At 34.6% G+C, this 21,105-nt stretch overlaps 1 long non-coding RNA gene across 1 annotated transcript; it reads left to right on the top strand.

The window, feature by feature from the left end:
* The first annotated feature begins 4,703 nt into the window (after positions 1-4,703).
* On the top strand, positions 4,704-20,855 carry LOC115921051. The gene is made up of 2 exons (XR_004062719.1): positions 4,704-5,292; positions 19,864-20,855. It is a non-coding gene; the product is annotated as an uncharacterized LOC115921051 (long non-coding RNA).
* The last annotated feature ends 250 nt before the right edge of the window (positions 20,856-21,105 follow it).

The following is a 21,105-nucleotide window of genomic DNA, read 5'->3' as shown; positions in this document are numbered from 1 at the left end:
TTTCGTGATATCATAATAATGTTTTCAAAAAAGAAGAGAAACGTTTTCACAACATCTCTTAAATGTTATAAATATGATATAACAAAAACATTTTAAAAATGTTGTAAAAATATTGTAATCCTTACATTAAGACGTTGTAAAAATGTCACAAAAAACATTTCAAAAATATTTTTAACAAAACTATTAAAATAACATTTTTTGAATGTTTTTCAAAATGTTTAAAAAACATCTTACAAACAGTCCACATGTAATGTTTTCGTGATATCATAATAATGTTTTCAAAAAAGAAGAGAAACGTTTTCACAACATCTTTTAAATGTTATAAATATGATATAACAAAAACATTTTAAAAATGTTGTAAAAATATTGTAATCCTTACATTAAGACGTTGTAAAAATGTCACAAAAAACATTTCAAAAATGTTTTTAACAAAACTATTAAAATAACATTTTTTGAATGTTTTTTCAAAATGTTTAAAAAACATCTTACAAACAGTCCACATGTAATGTTTTCGTGATATCATAATAATGTTTTCAAAAAAGAAGAGAAACATTTTTACAACATCTTTTAAATGTAATTGATATGATATAAAAAGAACATTTTAAGAATGTTGTTAAAATATTGTGATTCTTACATTTAGACGTCTTACAAATGTCACAAAAAACATTTCAAAAATGTTTTTAACAAAACAATTAAAATAACATGTTTTGAATGTTTTTCAAAATGTTTAAAAAACATCTTACATACAGTCCACATGTAATGTTTTCGTGATATCATAATAATGTTTTCAAAAAAGAAGAGAAACGTTTTTCTAGCATCTTTAAAATGTCATTGATATGACATAAGCAGAACATTTTAAGAATGTTGTTAAAATATTGTAATCCTTACATTAAGACATTGTACAAATGTCACAAAAAAACATTTCAAAAATGTTTTAAACAAAACTATTAAAATAACATTTTTTGAATGTTTTTCAAAATGTTTAAAAAATATCTTACAAACAGTCGACATGTAATGTTTTCGTGATATCATAAGAATGTTTTCAAAAAAAAGAGAAACGTTTTTACAACATCTTTTAAATGTAATTGATATGATATAAACAGAACATTTTAAGAATGTTGTTAAAATATTGTAATCCTTACATAAAGACGTCTTACAAATGTCACAAAAAACATTTCAAAAACGTTACAAACAAAACAATTAAAATAACATTTTTGAACGTTTTTCAAAATGTTTAAAAAAGATCTTACAAACAGTCCAAATGAAATGTTTTCTTTATATCATACAAATGTTTTCAAAGAAGAAAAGAAACGTTTTTCTAACATCATTAGAATGTCATTGATATGATATAAGCAGAACATCTTAAGAATGTTGTTAAAATTTTGTAATCCTCACATTAAGACTTTGTACAAATGTCACAAAAAAACATTTCAAAAACGTTATAAACAAAACCATTAAAATAACATTTTTGAATGTTTTTCAAAATGTTTAAAAAACATCTTACAAACAGTCCACATGTAGTGTTTTCGTGATATCATAATAATGTTTTCAAAGCTAGAAAAGAAACGTTTTTCTAACATCTTTAAAATGTCATTGATATGATATAAGCAGAACATTTTAAGAATGTTGTTAAAATATTGTAATCTTTACATTAAGACGTTGTACAAATGTCACAAAAAACATTTAAAAAATGTTTTTAACAAAACTATTAAAATAACATTTTTTTGAATGTTTTTCAAAATGTTTAAAAAACATCTTACAAACAGTCCACATGTAATGTTTTCCTGATATCATAATAATGTTTTCAAAAAAGAAGAGAAACGTTTTTAGAACATCTTTTAATGTAATTGATATGATATAAAAAGAACATTTTAAGAATGTTGTTAAAATATTGTAATCCTTACATTAAGACGTTGTACAAATATAAAAAAAAAACATTTCAAAAACGTTATAAACAAAACAATTAAAATAACATTTTTTAACGTTTTTCAAAATGTTTAAAAAAGATCTTACAAACGGTCCAAATGAAATGTTTTCTTTATATCATTCAAATGTTTTCAAAGAAGAAAAGAAACGTTTTTCTAACATCCTTAGAATGTCATTGATATGATATAACCAGAACATTTTAAGAACGTTGTTAAAATTTTGTAATCCTCACATTAAGACGTTGTACAAATGTCACAAAAAACATTTAAAAAATGTTATAAACAAAACAATTAAAATAACATTTTTGAATGTTTTTCAAAATGTTTAAAAAACATCTTACAAACGGTCCACATGAAATGTTTTCTTTATATCATACAAATGTTTTCAAAGAAGAAAAGAAACGTTTTTCTAACATCTTTAAAATGTCATTGATAAGATATGAGCAGAACATTTTAAGAATGTTGTTAAAATGTTGTTATCCTTAGATTAAGACGTTGTACAAATGTCACAAAAAACAATTCAAAAACGTTTTTAACAAAACAAGTAAAATAACATTTTTTGAATGTTTTTCAAAAGGTTTAAAAAAGATCTTACAAACAGTCCACATGTAATGTTTTCGTGATATCATAATAATGTGTTCAAAAAAGAAGAGAAACGTTTTTACAACATCTTTTAAATGCAATTAATATGATATAAGCAGAACATTTTAAGAATGTTGTTAAAATGTTGTTATCCTTAGATTAAGACGTTGTACAAATGTCACAAAAAAACAATTCAAAAACGTTTTTAACAAAACAAATAAAATGACATTTTTTTAATGTTTTTCAATTTTTTTTTTTAAATTCATACAGTCTACATGTAATGTTTTCGTGATATCATAAGAATGTTTCAAGGAAGAAAAGAAACATTTTCGCCACATCTTTTTAATGTTATATACATACAATATAATAAATAATACGATATTTTTAAAACATCGTAATACTTAAACTTAAACAATGTACAGAAGCTATGAAATTTAGTTTCAAATTTGTTCTAAACATAGGCCTACTATTTTTGAACCAATGTAACAATGATAATTAAAGTAAAACAATCAATAATAAAAACATCATGGGCGTTCGAGAATCAAAACGTTCACACCAAACATAACGAAAGTGAAAACAAATAAACATTTTGTTTGTTGTTGACTGTTGACATAGTGTCCGTATTGACATTTTTCGTTCCCTAGCTCCCCCCCCCCGAATCCGCAGTATTTTTCCCAGCCGCCCCTCCCCCACCCCCAGCTTTGTTTCATTGACTTTTACGTGTAAATCGACTAAAACACACACATTTCTCAGTGAAATGAACAATTTTTCGTAACCTGGATATATAGCCTCCTACAGGGGCGGATACACCCCCCACCCCCCCCCCCCCCCCCGCTTATTCGCTGGCTGGCTAATTCGCCGCTAAATATTTTCTCAAGATTTGCGCCCCACCCTTTTTCCGCCGGCTGGATCCGCCCCTAGTAGGAGGATCGATATATATCCAGGTTTTTACGAAAAATTGTTTATTTCACTGTGAAATGTTGCGCGTTTTAATTGTTTCATGTGTTAAAGTAAATAAAGAATGTCAGAAGAATGCCTGGAGGGGACCCCATTTTCATTTTTTGTTTAAAACCATTTTTTTTAACCGGGCCTGTTTAACCCCCCCCCCCCCCCCCCCTCCCCCGTGGATCCGCGCCTGGTCTCCAATGCAACCTCTGTTCCGCAAAACAATTGTGGTTTTTGAGATATTCTTTTCATGGCTATATTTCTGGCATCTTTAATATTCCTATCTTTGTTCTTTCTTTAACCATTTTCATATTGTGTAATTTATTTCAGTTTCTTTAATACTTCTTCATAATATTGATGGGTTTTTGCGGGGGAGGGGATGGTCAGTCACTTACTGCATGTTTTTTTTTTATATGAGAAGGCATAAATAGGGACGATATTAAAAAAACGATCGTGTGCATTGCCACGTCTTTGACTTCTTGACAACATTAAATAAAGGGCTGAGTTCTTGCATGGAGGGGTCAGAAAGTTTGCAAAATGTGACGATAAAGAAACGTAATAAGTTACACTCTTTTAGGGACCCCTTCAAAACAATTCGACCTTAAACTGTTCAAAACCCAATTTTTTAGCCAGGAAATAATGTTGGCGATGGTTGCTCAATCATCCGACGTAACATGTTGTTTGTTTTGGGAACATTGAGTAGTAATTAAAAGAATTTCCAAAGATTAATATAGATTAATGTTTTTGTGTAAATACAAATAGGTTCAAAAATCGGATTCGGACAATTTACTGGCCCTCCAAACTCAACTTTCCCTATAAGTATACTTATGTTGTAGAATTAAGATGTTTATAAAATCTGTCTGTCTTAATTTGAATTATCAGAAGAATTAGCTAAATCCTCTATTGTTTTAATAACCTTGAACTGAACTCTAATTCTCCAAGAGTTTTAAATCATAATTGAATGACATCTAAAGAAACGAAGCTGTATACTGAAATACAAAAGTCTATACCACCCTTCAAGACCATGACAACAAAGCAATATACCAGGCAAGTTAGTATACTTTCTTACAAAACTGACAAATTCGATTACAAAATTTATAATTTTTAAAAGGATTTTGATCGTTTAGTAGTATTATATTGAATTTCCCACATTATTTTCAGTCATGATGTTGCAATGTTTAAAAAAAAATCTATTTCTTGCATGAATATAAATTATACAGATTATTATCATATTATTATTATCAATATGCTATGGTTTCAGTATTCGCTTTTTATGGTTGATATTAGTTGTCTTTATGTTATTCTGAACTATTATATGTTATTCATTTGTGTATTCATGTATTCGAATATGTTACTCAGAGATTGATTTTCAATAAAATGGCCTGTCGGAGGGTCACAAACTGAAGAAAAGAAGACTGGAACTCAAGTTAGGTTTGCTGCCATCTGGTGGTAGAGAACGAAATGTTTGATTTCAATTTCAAATATCCCTGCCATTGATGTCAACTGTCAACTCTGCCATTTCGCCAGATATCATATATCTTCCTTTAAAACCCACAGTATGGGGAAAGGTTAGATTAACACCAGGAAAGAAGAATTGTAAGGGTATTCGAGGGCAATAATTTAACAAAGCGAGAAAGGATCGATGCAGTATTTACCAACCAAGCATAGCTCAGACTAGTACAAGTATGAGTACGACTACGAGTCCCACACATTAACTTATGTGTGGGAAAAAATAGATCTAGTCGGTCTGAAGACAATGCTGCACTGGATCTGGATCGCTAGCTGCATGCTGGAGGCTGCCGGCTGGAACTACTTTAAAGATCATCATTTTGTCAAGGAAGTGAGTAATAAATTTCTATACTAAATTTTTATAGATCTAGTAAATCTTACAGATAAATGGGCGCTAGCGCGCTACTCTAGATCTAGACCACACATTTCTAGGTCTAGATGCAGGCGCGTACACAGGGGGGGGGGGGGGTGTTTGGGGGGTTAAACCCCCCCCCCCCTTTGGTATTTTTATGTGTGTAAACCCCCCTAATTAATTAAAAAAAAAAAAAAAAAAATCCAAAGGGGGGGGGGGGGGGGGTTAGGAATTTTTTAGGGGGGTTTACACATTTAAAAATACCAAAGGGCGGGGGGGGGGGGGGGTTTAACCCCCCAAACACCCCCCCCCCCCCCCTGTGTACGCGCCTGCATGGAAATCAATGTGCACGAGCTACGAGTTCGTAATGACGTTATCACAGCATCTCCTTCAATAATCATTTTTGCCTTGCGCACAGACTAGAAGGGATGAGATTTAGATAAATAAAAGATAACAACATACGCAGGAAGACTACGGAACACCACTGCATGACTTTCAACACGGCTGTCAATTTAGACCCGTAATTTCCTGAAAAGGGACCATTAAACGCATTATACAGTCAAATTTGGTAAGTGGAACCGAGGTAGCCTAGTAAAACCTTCTCCTAAGTTTAAATAATCAATGAATGAGGTAAAATTACATTTTGGGGGATTTTGGGGGCAAAACGCTACGACCAGAGTTGGCCGTGGCGTTAGCAAGGACATGTGATTAAACGGTTTCCGTCTCTAAAGAGAGAGCCGGCCGACCCTACCCCAATAAGAGGCTAACGAACGAAAGAGACGGAAAATTCGGTCTAGACTAGACCGAAAGCTTCAGTCTCTATAATCGTCGGTTGTTCCACTGAGACTACGTCTGGCTCCACTAGACCTCCGGTTATAGAGACTGAACGACTGCCTATGCCAGCCTGTGTTGAACTTATTCCGCTTAGGCCGTGGCAAGTTTGTGGGAGGGGCCTAGCGGCTAAAATCTAGCGGAATAAGTTCAACACAGGCTGGCATAGGCAGTCGTTCAGTCTCTATAACCGGAGGTCTAGTGGAGCCAGACGTAGTCTCAGTGGAACAACCGACGATTATAGAGACTGAAGCTTTCGGTCTAGGTCTAGACCTACTTCTAAGTTCTAGATTCTAGGTTAGGCCTAGAGTAAAGGAGCCCGTTTTCGGCCACTTAAGACAAAATCCTTTTTTTAGGACCCTTTACTTCCTATTTATTATCATTTTTTGTTCAAATCATGAAGCAAATATTATTATTATTTAAACAAAAAAAGAATCCCAGAAAAAAATCACGAATTGCCATGACAATATTCATTTCAATTTTCACTGTTTTGGAGCCAGTTATCGGCCGAGCGTTTCAGTTTACGGCCGCATGTACAAAGTCAATACAAAGCGCTCGCGCGCACCGTGCGTTTCCGCGCTGATGTACAGCACAAGCGGGCGGAGCAGGTATCCCATGCCGGAGCTCCCGAGTGCTCGCCTGGCCGAAGACAGGCACAGCGGTGATCGGAAGTTGGAATCTGAATTAGATAGAGATATCGTGTGTGCGTTGCGGTGTGCGGCTGCATTGATTTAATACATGCGATGAGATACTTTTGAGCTTGCGACTAGCACAAAATCGGGCTCTAAATCTGAAAAATACTTGAAATAAAGCTCATTTTATGGTACCCATATTTCTTACAGACACGCGTAAAATACTCGATTTTTCAGATTCGGGTAGCGAGACCGCCGATTACATCGCTAAAATGTGATATTTTAGGATATATTTTTCATTGCAAATGTGGTTCTTCAGTGACACTGGCATGGTATGGTATGTGTGGGATATGTGTTATGCTATTATGCGATGTATTTTAGAGTGATTTTACCTTGTATCCAACCAATCGGCCGAAAACGGGAGCTGGCCGATTACCGGCTCCTTTACTCTAGGCCCTATACACAGATACAATAATACAGGCCTAGAGTCTACTTTAACTCCGGGAAGCTCCAACACCGGCGCTGCAGGCGTCGGAGCTTCGGTTGGTTTTGTTGGTTTCTCGTGTGGGCTAGTATTTACTAAAACAGCCGATTGGGTGATATTATCATTAAATCTGCAAAGGGAGTATGGTAGCGCGCCCAGTATTCGGTCTATTCCCAGTATTCGGTCAGACAGCCGTTTCAACAGCTGTAACAATTTAAAAAATAATTTATGAGCCACGAAACTTGCACAAATCAGGCAGTTAAACAACTTTTCTTAACTCTCAAAATTAAATCAGATTTAGGGCCCCGGAAAGATCTCCAACTTAGCTCGAAATTGGTCAGTGTCGCACAACTTTCCGCACTTTCACGTTCTCTTAGCACATGCGCTAACATGCATAGCCATATGTAGAAGTCTATTGCGAAACAACTACGTGTGCTGTCCAACCAAAAAATTACTTTTTTTTTTACGAGGGCTCTTTTCAGATTTTCCCTTAAAAAAATAGCCCCCCTTAATTATTTTGCGGTGGCTATTTTGGAGCTCAGGGGGGCTTTTTTTTTTTAAAGGTTGTATTTTTTTTAAACGCGGTTTTACCTAATTAAATTCCAAGCAAAGGCAAATATAGATACAATTGTAGCGTACATATGTCATGTAGAGTATTGCAGACATTCAGATACCCATGATTTATTCACTTTGTGTTAAACGTGTGGCTTTATGATTTACATATACATGTAACTAAAACTTGTCAAAAGGAGTGTTTTGTTTAACTGTTCGTTTTTCATATCCTAAGAAAATATTATCACTGACGCGGGCTAGGAATTAATTTTTTTATGGGGGCTACTTTTCCCCATTGCCTAAAAAAAAACCAAGGGGCTACTTCCTTAAAGGGATCCGGTAACTTTGTCTCAGATTCTGAAACAAAATTCTGGATTTAGCTCATGATGCAATGATATTTATAAACCTGTAGGTCAGTCAGGAACCCCATGACTTTTACCAGCCGATCGCCTGTCTAATTATCAAGATATTTATGATTGGAATTAAAAATTTTGAAAACCGTTCGCCTGACGGTTTTCATAACACTACAGTCTATTGGGGAAAACGAGTATGGTAAAACCGGTCACTCAAGGATTTTTACTTTTTGGAGGCACTTCTTGATCATTTTGAAGCGCGATTTTTGTAGGGCTTCAATATCATATCACAGACACTAATAACATGTAGGGCCGTGTATCTCAGATTTAACAATGTTAAACGATCCCTTTAAAGCCGTATTGTAAGCTGTAACAATAAGTTGTGTTTTTCCTTAGCCATCATACTACTAGCAACCAAATTGGTAGGTAATATGTTATTTAGTCTTTTTTTTTGTCCCAAATTTAATTGTTATCATGGACAATGCAATCCCATTAAAAAAAAATGTTGACCAACTCCCTTTAAAATTGTGTTATTTAGACCATTTATTCAGTCTACTTCTTCCCTAACTCCAGGGAGCACCAGAGCCTGCATCGGAAATCGATTCAAACAGTGGGGAGGGGCACATTTTTTTCGAAATGTAAAGAAGTAGTAATTACATTTTGACTTACAACGTTTTTCGACTCCTCTGGGCATCAGGACAACCACTTACACACTGTAATTATAATTTAAAGACGTCTTTGAAAGGAAAAAAGACGATTCCTCGTCCTTACCCAATTTATCCCACGTTGTGTATCGTTGATTAAAGGGATCGTTTAACAATGTTAAATCTGAGATGCATGGCCCTACGTGTTATCAGTGTCTGTGACATGGTGTTATATTCAGGGGCGTCTCTAGACCTTTTTCAGTGTCGGGGTGTAGAGGCCAACGATTACCGACAAAACTAGCCCCCAATTACCGACAAAATTAAATGTCCCAATATTTACAAATTTAAACCTATATACCCGGGCCGAAGGCTAAATTGTATTTCCTAAGGACTATCTATAGTACTTGCGTATGCGCAAATGGTCATTTTCCTCTACGACATAAATATACAAATTATTTCGTCAACTTAGTCAGCATCATAGCTATATATTTTAATGCAGGCGCGTAGCTAGGATCTTATTTTAGGGAGGGGCGGTAGTGAGCAAGCGATTCACTCAAAGCGCGCTCATTAGAGGGTGTGGGTGATAGGCCTCCCGCGCGAAGGGCAGAAGCTTAGACGTTTCCTTAAATTATTAGGAAAAGGAGACAATTTATTGTACCGTTCTCGACTGTTAGTCCTTGTCTGAATGAACTTCCCCCCTCTCGCGCGAAGCACGAAAGCTTTGGCGTTTCATTAAATTATAAAAAGAAGACGATTTGCTGTACTGTTCTCGACTGTTAATCCTTATCTGAATTCATTTTCTCCCCCTCCCGCGCAAAGCGCGGTAAAGCTTTGACATTTCATTAAATTATGAGAAAAAGCAGACGATTGGGTGTACTGTTCTCGACTCTTAATCCTTATCTGAATTCAGTTCCCCCCTCCCGCGAAGTTTTGGCGTGTCATTAAATTATTAGAGAAAGTAGACGATTTGCTGTACCGTTCTCGACTGTTAATCCTTATCTGAATTCATTTTCTCCCCCTCCCGCGCAAAGCGAGGAAGCTTTGACGTTTCATTAAATTATGAGAAAAAGCAGACGATTGGGTAGTCTAGTTCTGGACCCTATATTGATTTTTGTTATTCGCCGACTATAAGCGTTAAGCCGAGTGATGCGATCCTTAGTGATCGCGAGTCCCCAACTAACTGCGCTAGACCAATTGCTTAATGTGACGTCAAGGGTCAAAAGTTCACAAACAAGTGATTCATAAATATTCATGAAGTTACTGTCAATCAAACTTCGCTCGCGATGTTTTACGTTTTACACGTGGGATTCTAGTCCAGAAAGGGTCAAAAGATCAAGCCTTATTACGTAATTTTGATAGCGCCCAATTATGCATAAACATACACGTACTGCTGTGTGCTACAGGTGTATGTGACATTTCGAACTCCCCTTGCCTCATGCACAGATGCCTAGCTAACTATACTTCGCTGCGCGAAACGCTTTCATTTAGCGTTCGGCAGGATTCAACGTTGTCTATTTGCAAGACCCTATTACAAAGCTATTACAAAGCTACTAAGGGTCATTTTTAAAGACGTGCACCGGAAATTGATAAATATTGGAAAATATATAACTTTAAATAATAATTGTGCATTATTGTTGTCATTTTAAATAGATTTTGTTTAGATTTCAAATCAATATTTCCACTTTTTGTGAAATTATCAGCATGCGTTTATGACGATAGACTAGGCCTTCAACACGCTGATATAAAATAAAGAGGGTCAAAGTCAAATATCATGCTTATATATGTCCATGCTTAGTTTTTGAGATGCCTGCCACTACCAAACTAAGCACAAGTTATTTATTAGAAAGATTCTATCATATCACACAATGACAATATTTCAGAAATTTTAATTTTTTATTGGCCCTTTTGACGTATTTTGTTAATAATATTTCAAGGGAACCTTGAAACCACCATTAGTTTCGAGTCATATTAAAGTAGATCAAATTATCTACATTTTGATACCAATCTCAACGGAATTGAAATTAATTAACAACGCAATATTAAAACGTTATTACCCATATATCAAAATTTGAAGTGCCTTTTTTCATAAGTTTCCAGGAAATTGTGCATGTAAAAATGTGAACTGCATACTCGAGGTGAAGGGGAATTGGGAGAAAGAGGAAGAAAAGGGGAAGGAGACAAGAATAGAAGGGGGAAGACAGAGAGGCGGAACTGATAAGAAACACTATATAGGGAGAAGACAAGGAGAAGGGAAAAAAGGTAAATTAAAAAGGGAGAAGTGCTGATTAAAAGTCAAGGTATTAACCTTACATGAGTGTTGCACATCATTAACCTACATTTATGTTTCCCTTCATATAGTACTTATATAATACTGGTTTGTGCAACTTTATGATTTCCTTAAAAATAACTTGCAAAGCAAGTCATAATCATCCATTTTATGGCATTTTAATACTTGTCATCATAGGAAGCCATGCAGTGGCATGTTATTATTGTGTTTATTCCACTATGAATTAATAACCCTAAAAGTCTTCCAGTTACGGTGGCAAGTATGTAATGTTCTTGTACAGAGGAGTACCCCCCTCCCCTCTGCATGAGCAATTTCATTGCAATTTGCATTGAACCAAACTTCTATTTTTGTTTAATACAGATTTTTTTGTTTCCCTTTTTTTTAAATTCCATATTAAAACAAAAAAATCATGAAAGTTGCGTAGAAATGGCTTGCATTTCACACATCTGATAATGTGTTTGAATTCAACCTGAAATTGGCATTTTCCAATAAGAAAGTACATCTCCAAAGTATAAGTCTGAATAATACAATTATAAACTGAACTAGAATACATGTATGATGACATAAAATGTGTTACGAAGTCATCCATTACTGGTAAAATAAATCATCATTCACAATAGAGCAGTTAAATGATAATCTCAGATTAACAAAAAAGACAAATCCACGAGAGTATTGGAAATTTTGGAAAACCAAAAAAAGTAATAAGGCCTCACGAATGATTTTGTACATCTTTTGTAATTTGAATGTTGCTCAAGTTAAAACAGGTGCACTAAGTTCACCAACCCGAAATAGTGTAAACATTGGACATGAATTATGAATTTGCTGTTTGAAATATATGTACAATACAGTTGTCAATGCAATCGTAATCACCAAGCGAGATGCATGTAACAGCGCTAGTATAGTTCGAAAACTTGGAAGTTAGATATGCAATGCAGCTATTGTTTCTATAGTAGTACGTGCATGAACATGTACATGTAGCTAGGCCTACATACAGTGTGTGCACCGTGGACTTATACAGTGTAATACACTACGCATGTATATAACACAGTAGTTTATATCTTCAGAACTTATTGTATCTTTAGAGGAAATAATGTTAAAAGAGGAAGTTTTAATGGTCATTATACATTTAATTTGAATTAGAAGATTAATTTTGGGACAACATGGCACTTTTTAAGGAATTATACAATCATTGTATCACCAGATCATACCAGATTTCCCCATTACTACTTCAAAATGCTGTCAAGCAAAGACTAGTACTTTGGCTTGGAGGCACGGCCAATTTCATGGATCTCCCTGAAAAATCTCAGGGAAAGTCGTTAACTTGGAGGAATTGGACTGGACCCTATTCTAGCGCAGTTAGTGGGGGAATCGCGATCACTAAGGATCGTATCACTCGGCTTAACGCTTATAGTCGGCGAATAACAAAAATCAATATAGGGTCCAGAAATAGACTAACGATTGGGTGTACTGTTCTCGACTTTTAATCCTTATCTGAATTCAGTTCTCCCCCTCCCGCGAAGTTTCGGCGTGTCATTCAATTATTAGAGAAAGTAGACGATTCGTTAAACCATGCTCGACTCTAGTCTTAATTCTTGTCTGAACTCGGTTTACCCCTCCTGCAAGTTTTGAAGTTTCATTAAATTATTATAGAGAGAAGACGCTTCGTTGCACCGTTTGATCGACTCTTAATAAGCCCTATTTATATGAATTCAGTTTCCCCCTCTCGCGCGAAGCGTGGAAGTTTTGACGTTTCATTAAATTATTAGTGAAAGAAGACTATTTGTTTAACCGTGCTCGAATCTTAATCCTTGTCTGAATTCAGTTTCCCCCTTCCCGCGTGAAGCGCGAAAAAGCTTAGACGTTTCCTTAAATTATTAGAGAAAGCAGACGATTCGTTGTACCGTTTTTGACTCTTAATCCTTGTCTGAATTCAGTTTCCCCCTTCCCGCGTGAAGCGCGAAAAAGCTTAGACGTTTCCTTAAATCATTAGAGAAAGCAGACGATTCGTTATACTGTTTTCGACTCTTCTAAATGAAGTTTTCCCCTCCCGCGCAAAGCGCGTAATTTTTTTGTGTTTCATCAAAATATAGAGAAAGGAAGACGATTCGAGAAAATACAAGTATTGTAGTTGTAGTTACTCTCGAAGCCGTCACAGCTGATAAAAAGTCACAGTTCGTAGGTAAAAAAACTTTGGTCGATTGACAATATACATCTCACCGACTTCATACTTCTGCAAGAATACTGAGTTACTGACACAGCTGACCCGACACAGCAATTTATTTACCTGTGTCTTTCTTGCTTCCTCGACGACGAGACGACTCCACCCAACAAGTTCCCTCTCTCACCTCTCTTTCATTCCCCGTTTATTTTGTTTCTCTTTTCTCTTTTTTCTTTCTTCTTTTCCTTTTCTTTCTTTTCTTTCTTTTCCTTTTCTTTCTTTTCCTTTCTTTCCTCTCCTCCCTCTTTTTCTTTTTTCTCTTTCTTTATTCTTTTTTCTTTCCTTTCTTTTTCTTTCTTTCTTTCTTTCCTTTCTTTTTCTTTCTTTCTTTTCTTTCCTTTTCTTTTTTTCTTTTCTTTATCTTTTCTTTTTTTCTTTTATTTCCCTTTCCCTCTCTTTTTTTCCCTTTCCCTCTCTTTTTTCCCTCCGCCTTTTCTCTTTTTTTCCCTGACTTCAGCGCAACTTTACTGACAATATCCTGGAGATGCCCCTGGTTATATTGAAGCCCTAAAAAAATTGCGCTTCAAAATGATCAAGAAGTGCATCAAAAAAGTTAAAAAAAACTTTGAACGACCGGTTTGACCATACTCGTTTTCCTCAATAGACTGTAGTGTTAATAAAACCTTTTGACAAACGCAAAATTTGACTTCGATTTTCAATCATAAACATCTTGATAATCAGACGGGCGATCAGCTTTCAATTTCAACGGTCCTCTATAGCATGAATATTTATATTTGCTGCACCGCGCTACCGTGCATGAGAACTTTTTCTACGCCATGTTGAATCGACGATATACACTGTACATAATACATACATGTACGTGTTCATGTACATTTACAACATGGATGAATTGGTTTATGACAAGGAATCACCTATTTTTGCCTCTCATTTTTTTAATATTTAACTTTAGGAGGAAAATTATTCACAGTATCATGGTTTTGGTTTTTGTCATGCTACAGTACATGTACTGACCTGCTGAAAACAAGAAACTCTAACAAAACCCGTTTTAAAACTCGTTTTGGGGGGCTCACCATAACTGGATTAGGGCTTTAAGAATTCTAATACCATCAAGAAATGGGATCGAATATTTAAGATTATACAACACCTACATGGATCCTTGTCATTTGATTGGAGGATTGTTGGTCACATGATATTCAATAGATCTTCTATTGCACAGGCGTACATTTTTGGTTATATATGACTGCGTAGTGCGTACCTCTCTGCCGTGCGCGTATCCCTGCGTGTATCAGACGCGAAGGCAATCTGAATGTACATGTAATCTAGAAGACTTGAATCCAACTTTAAGTTATCTTTAATATAAGGAGTAAAGCATAATTTGTTGATTAAAGTATTAATTAGATCTTCTTCGATGTTGTATAAAACAAATAATGAATGTTTTTCATTCATTCAATAGTGCAAATATTTTCATTCCTTCAAAGATTAGCATTATTTCTTTTAACTCATGAAAATATTTGCACTATTGAACTCATAACCATTCATTATTTGTATATTACACACCAAGGGGTACAATCATCACAGCATCTATTGCATTGCTATTGCTAATCAAATAGTGTGTAGTGAAGAATTCATGTGCATGTAGATGTACACTGTAGACTGTACAGGTACATATAATCATGAATAAGAAAAACAATTGAAGCTGGAATGGAAAATGAGCTCAGAACTTTACTTTAAGTATGGCTCTTTTTTTATAGACCTATCTAGAAGGCCAAGTGCACCATAACATCAACCCTAACATGATTTGAATAGATAGAGAAAAATCAAACAAGCATACAGTAGCACTGAAAATTACATCAAAATAAGTTTTAAAATAAGAAAGTTACAGCATTTCTAAGGTTACATTTTGGTATGCAATTGAGGAGCCAATGATGTCACACACCCACTATTCCATATGTATTTTATTATATATGAAATTTCAAATATCTCAATTTTGTATAGATTTGATAATAAAGAAGTCAAATTCTGAATTGAATCACAATAAGTTACCACATGATTTGTTCCATGATACTATGATAGTTTTACATTTTTGGAGCAAAAAATTAGAAAATTTGAAATGTTGTACATGTACAATAAAATACAATAAAATAGTGGGTGTGTGACATCATAGGCTCACGCATGACAAAATGTGTATACTGACCATGTTATGCATTAGTATTTTGTGAAACTACATGTTTTACATGTAAAACTTTAAAATGCCATAACTTTCTTATTTTACATCATACTTTGATGATAATGTTAGTGTTGTGCTTGATTGATTTTTCTTATTCAAATCAACTTGATGTCTAGTTGGACTTCCTCAGATCATTCATGACAAACTCTCTTTCCCCTTCCATACATTAGTGGAGTTAGTTTAGGCTGCATTGTGTACTGTACATGTAGTGCAAGCATGTAGTATTTTCAGTGATACATGTAGGTCCATAAAGTGGCTGGGGAGTGGCCTTGTGGTATTTGGCCAGAGGCTTAACCTCATGACCCCATGTACAAGCATGGACCTACTATGTCCAGTCCATGCTAAACTCTCTATCAAGTCCCTGCATGTACACTGTACAATGTACATGTACATACAATCAGGAAGAAGAACAAAAATTGAAGCTGGAATGGAAAATGAGCTCAGAACTTTACTTTAAGTATGGCTCTTTTTTATAGACCTATCTAGAAGGCCAAGTGCACCATAACATCAAGCTGATTTGAATAAGTAGAGAATAATCAAACAAGCATAACACTGAAAATGTCATCAAAATAAGATTTGAAGAAAGAAAGTTACAGCATTTTTAAGTTTTACATTTTTTTCATGAAACAGTGTTACAAATAACGTGGTTGGTATGCAAATGAGGGAGCCGATAATGTCACACTATCACTGTTCTTTATGTACATGTATTTTATTATATGAAATTTCAGGTATATCTATTTTGTCATCAATTTAATATTAGAGAAGTTCTCAATTGAATCACAGTATACAATAATGTTGATTTTTCATTACATGAGAAGAAAAACTACTGGTATGTTTTACATTATTGGAGCAAAAAGATGAAATACCGGTATTTTAAGTTTATAAAACAAATTTCATAAAAGATAGTGTGTGACATCATAGGCTTACTCATTTGCATACAGACCACGTTATGCATTTACTGGTAAATTATAATCACTGTTTTGTGAAACTACAGTATATACTACAGTACATACTACAGTACATATGTAAAACTTTAAAATGCCTCATAACTTTCTTATTTTACATCATACTTTGATGAAATTGTTAGTGTTGTGCTTGATTGATTTTTCTTATTCAAATCAACTTGATGTCTAGTTGGACTTCCTCAGATCATTCATGACAAACTCTCTTTCCCCTTCCATACATTAGTGGAGTTAGTTTAGGCTGCATTGTGTACTGTACATGTAGTGCAAGCATGTAGTATTTTCAGTGATACATTGTATAGGTCCATAAAGTGGCTGGGGAGTGGCCTTGTGGTATTTGGCCAGAGGCTTAACCTCATGACCCCATGTACAAGCATGGACCTACTATGTCCAGTCCATGCTAAACTCTCTATCAAGTCCCTGCATGTACACTGTGCAATGTACATGTACATACAATCAGGAAGAAGAACAAAAATTGAAGCTGGAATGGAAAATGAGCTCAGAACTTTACTTTAAGTATGGCTCTTTTTTATAGACCTATCTAGAAGGCCAAGTGCACCATAACATCAAGCTGATTTGAATAAGTAGAGAATAATCAAACAAGCATAACACTGAAAATGTCATCAAAATAAGATTTGAAGAAAGAAAGTTACAGCATTTTTAAGTTTTACATTTTTTTCATGAAACAGTGTTACAAATAACGTGGTTGGTATGCAAATGAGGGAGCCGATAATGTCACACTATCACTGTTCTTTATGTACATGTATTTTATTATATGAAATTTCAGGTATATTCAATTTTTTCATCAATTTAATAATAGAGGAGTTCTCAATTGAATCACAGTATACAATAATGTTGATTTTTCATTACATGAGAAGAAAAACTACTGGTATGTTTTACATTATTGGAGCAAAAAGATGAAATACCGGTATTTTAAGTTTATAAAACAAATTTCATAAAAGATAGTGTGTGACATCATAGGCTTACTCATTTGCATACAGACCACGTTATGCATTTACCGGTAAATTATAATCACTGTTTTGTGAAACTACAGTACATATTTTAAAATTTTAAAATGCCTCATAACTTTCTTATTTTACATTATATTGTGATGAAATTGTTAGTGTTATGCTTGTTTGATTTTACTTCAAATCAACTTGATGTCACTTCAAATCAACTTATGTCCAGTTGGACTTGGTCTTTAAGCTCCTTACACACTGTATGTGTAGGTCATTTATATCATTTGTATGACAACCACTCTTTCCCCTTTCGTACATTAGTGTATAGGTACATTTAGTAGTTACATGTAAGCCTGCACTGTATCTCTTTGGTAGTGCAAGCAATGATGTTCATCTAAACAGTGGCTGGGGAGTGGCCTTGTGAAAGGCACTGGTATTTGGCCAGAGGCTTAACCTCATGACCCCATGTACAAGCTACTTGGTGCTCCATACTCCTTTCACATTTGTTTTGCTTAAAGGTAAAGACCAGTATTGGAAACGCCCCAATTTCAATAAATGAAATGGTAGCTCTTATTACCAATCATGTGAAAGAATATGTTTTGACTACATGTACATGATGATAAAATTTATGCCGGGAAACCGCTTATTAATTGATATATTTGGTAAATTAGTTTATCTATTGGGATGTGAGAGATAAACGCACATGTCCCGCATGTGTGCCTAGTCCCATATACATCTTTCTGTGTACAGTGCTTGTAACTTTACCAAGACTGGACCAAATATCTTATCATTTTGATGATTCCAGAACCTTGCAGTACTACCATGGACTTACACACCAATACTTACATGTATATGCTAGATGATCAACCTTTTCTGATCGATTCCACGTTTCTTTCACAATGCAATAGCATGACCATAACTGGTCTTTATCTTTTACCCTTAATTTTGCTTAGCCAAAACATGTACTAACTTTTGGGGCTTTTCACACATGCTTTTTTAAGTCCTGTAATAAGAAAATTCATGCTGTTCTCACTGCAATTAATTTTCCCCATACTGTAGCTGTGAAGCGTGAATATTCACTGATTCACTCCATTGCGTAGTACCTGAATTTTTTCGTTTCTGTTCTCATTCATTTGCCTTGCACTGCAATTGTGGAGTTAGCACCACATTTGCGGGATAAGCCATGCAGCTATTTTGCAGGGCCAGCTAACCCTGTACTATACATGTAGGTGGGGCTGACCCACTTTGGTAAATATGTGTTTGAACAGAAAGTGGAATAAGCTTAAGACCAGACTATAGCCTAGGTGGGGCTAAGACCCCCCTTCAACCCCACCTACAGTACATGTATAGTCCGGGGTTAAAGGTATAGACAAGTTCTGGTCATGTGATTGGATTGTGAAAGAAACGTGGAATCAATCAGAAAAGGTTGATCATCTAAAATATAAGTATTGGTGTGTACTGCAAGATTCTCTGGGATCGTCAAAATGATAAGAAATTTTGCCCAGTCTTGGTAAAGTTACAAGACATGTATATAGACAGAATTTTAATACTTAAAGGGAAAGTCCACCCCAAAATAAGTTTGTTTCGATAGAGGCAGAATAATAAGAAAATCAGGTGAGTGAAAGTTTGAGCAAATTCTGAATGAAAATAAGAAAGTTATGAATTATTGAAGTTGTGATCAATCAAATACAAATTGGCAACTCTGTGACTTATTATACGAGCTCTCCTTCATTTGCTTTGTGCGTAATATTCCATAAATCATGTTTTCTTCTTTATTGACGGAATATATATTTGTTCCTTGCAGGGGGAGTATAGAAACATATTTGCAATTATTATATTTAGGGTGCATGTATGGTTGAAATTTTTCTTGAGGGAAAATGAAAATTTTAGATTTTTTTAGTACTGAGCAAATGGAAGTTGAGCTCGCATGATACGTCATAGAGTTGCCAATTTGTGTTTGATTGATCACAACTTCAAAAATCCTAACTTCCTTATTTTTAATCGGAATTAGCTCAAACTTTCACTGACTTGTTTCTCTCATTTTTCTACTCCTATTAAAACTAACTTAATTTCAGGGTGGACTTCCCCTTTAAAGGGAAATAAAATCCAAATAGACAACTACTCTAAATGAAAACAGATAAACCAGAGAAGCAAACTGATGAAATGTTCAATTAAAACTGACGAAATATAAAAAGTTATGAATTGTTGAAAGTTGTAATCACTATACGTATGGGAACTTCAAATTGGCTGAAGCGGTAATGTCAATATGATGTAGTGCGGGACTAATTTCCATCTGTTCCAACATATGAAATAAACTACATGTACAGGTCTACATGTATAATGAATGTTTAATGTTTAAAAGGTGTTCAATTGGACAAAAAAAAATTGTGATTACTCTTTTTTTTTCCATCTTTTTTCCATCTTTGTTTTCATTTTTCAGAGACATGGGCAGAAGTCTGCAAATAAGCACTTCCAGACTTGGACTTGGACTTGGAGTGAATCAGTACTTTGGATATATGCTACCTCTGTGTTTTTTTTTTTTTATCCCACAGAAAGTTTGACATGGAATTGAGGGGGGGGGTGCAATATAGTTTTAATCCACACTTTTGTGAAAAATGAGTTACATCCATTTCCATCAGCTTTCTAGATTGTTCTTCATCTTCTGACAATAATAAAAAAAGGAAATCAACTGATTAATAGGGAAATGAATAAATATTCTTCTCCTGAAAACAAGCAATTATCTGAACACACAAAAAAAAGTAACTCCCCCTTAATCAAAATGGCGTAGCTTTTTAAAGAAAAGGTTTTGAGCAAAATAAATTGGCAGGACTGTTCCTATATTTATTGACTAACTTTTCTCCCGAAATAAAATTGCTCCATTGAGTAATGCATGAGTGGACAAACAGGCAAAATTTTCACTTTTCAAAAGTCACAGTGGTTATGTTTTATGCTGTTTTGACAGTACATTTTAGCTTTTCTTACACTATTTTTAAAGTTTGCTCACCCAAGCATGACACGATTACAACCTCTTGAGTTCACACAACTTGTGATGAAACATTTTAGTTAAAAAATTATTAATTTTGCTCACCCAACAATAATATTGAAAAAAGTGTTGGGATAGGTGTAAGGTGGTCAAGCAATGTATGATAAACAACAACAACACAAAAACATGCACCAGAAACTAAATTCGCTAAAATCTTGTTTCACAGAATCCCCTAAATGACCCTTTCAAGTATGACTTTAGAAAAGTGAGAGTGACAATTTTCCCTTTAATGTTTGCTCACTCATGCATGACTTGGTAAATCAATCATATCTTCACAGAAAAGTTAGTCAATAAATATAGGAACACTCCTGCCAAGATTATTTTATTAAATACCTTGTCGTTAAAAAGTTACGCAATTTGGATTGAGGGGGAGTTACTTTTTGTGTTGTGTTCAGCATGAAAAATGTGCTAACCCATGCATTCCATTCTGGAGGCGCCCATGACAGATATTGTTTGGTAAAGCAAAGTGCATAATTTGTCAACAAAATGAATTTTATTCTGCAAAGAACACAAGGGATCTGACTTTCAAGATACATGTATGTAAATTTATTATTTTTGTCTAAAAGGGAGTTAGATGCACAAATATGAATTTAAATTATAATTTTTGGTCATTGGAGGATAGCACTGTATTCATTTAAA

The sequence above is a fragment of the Strongylocentrotus purpuratus genome, unplaced genomic scaffold (assembly GCF_000002235.5).
Source record: "Strongylocentrotus purpuratus isolate Spur 01 unplaced genomic scaffold, Spur_5.0 spur5_contig_811, whole genome shotgun sequence".
Taxonomy (NCBI): Eukaryota; Metazoa; Echinodermata; class Echinoidea; order Camarodonta; family Strongylocentrotidae; genus Strongylocentrotus; species Strongylocentrotus purpuratus.
The sequence above is the reverse complement of the archived record's forward strand: the minus strand, read 5'-3'. Positions and strand labels throughout refer to the sequence as shown.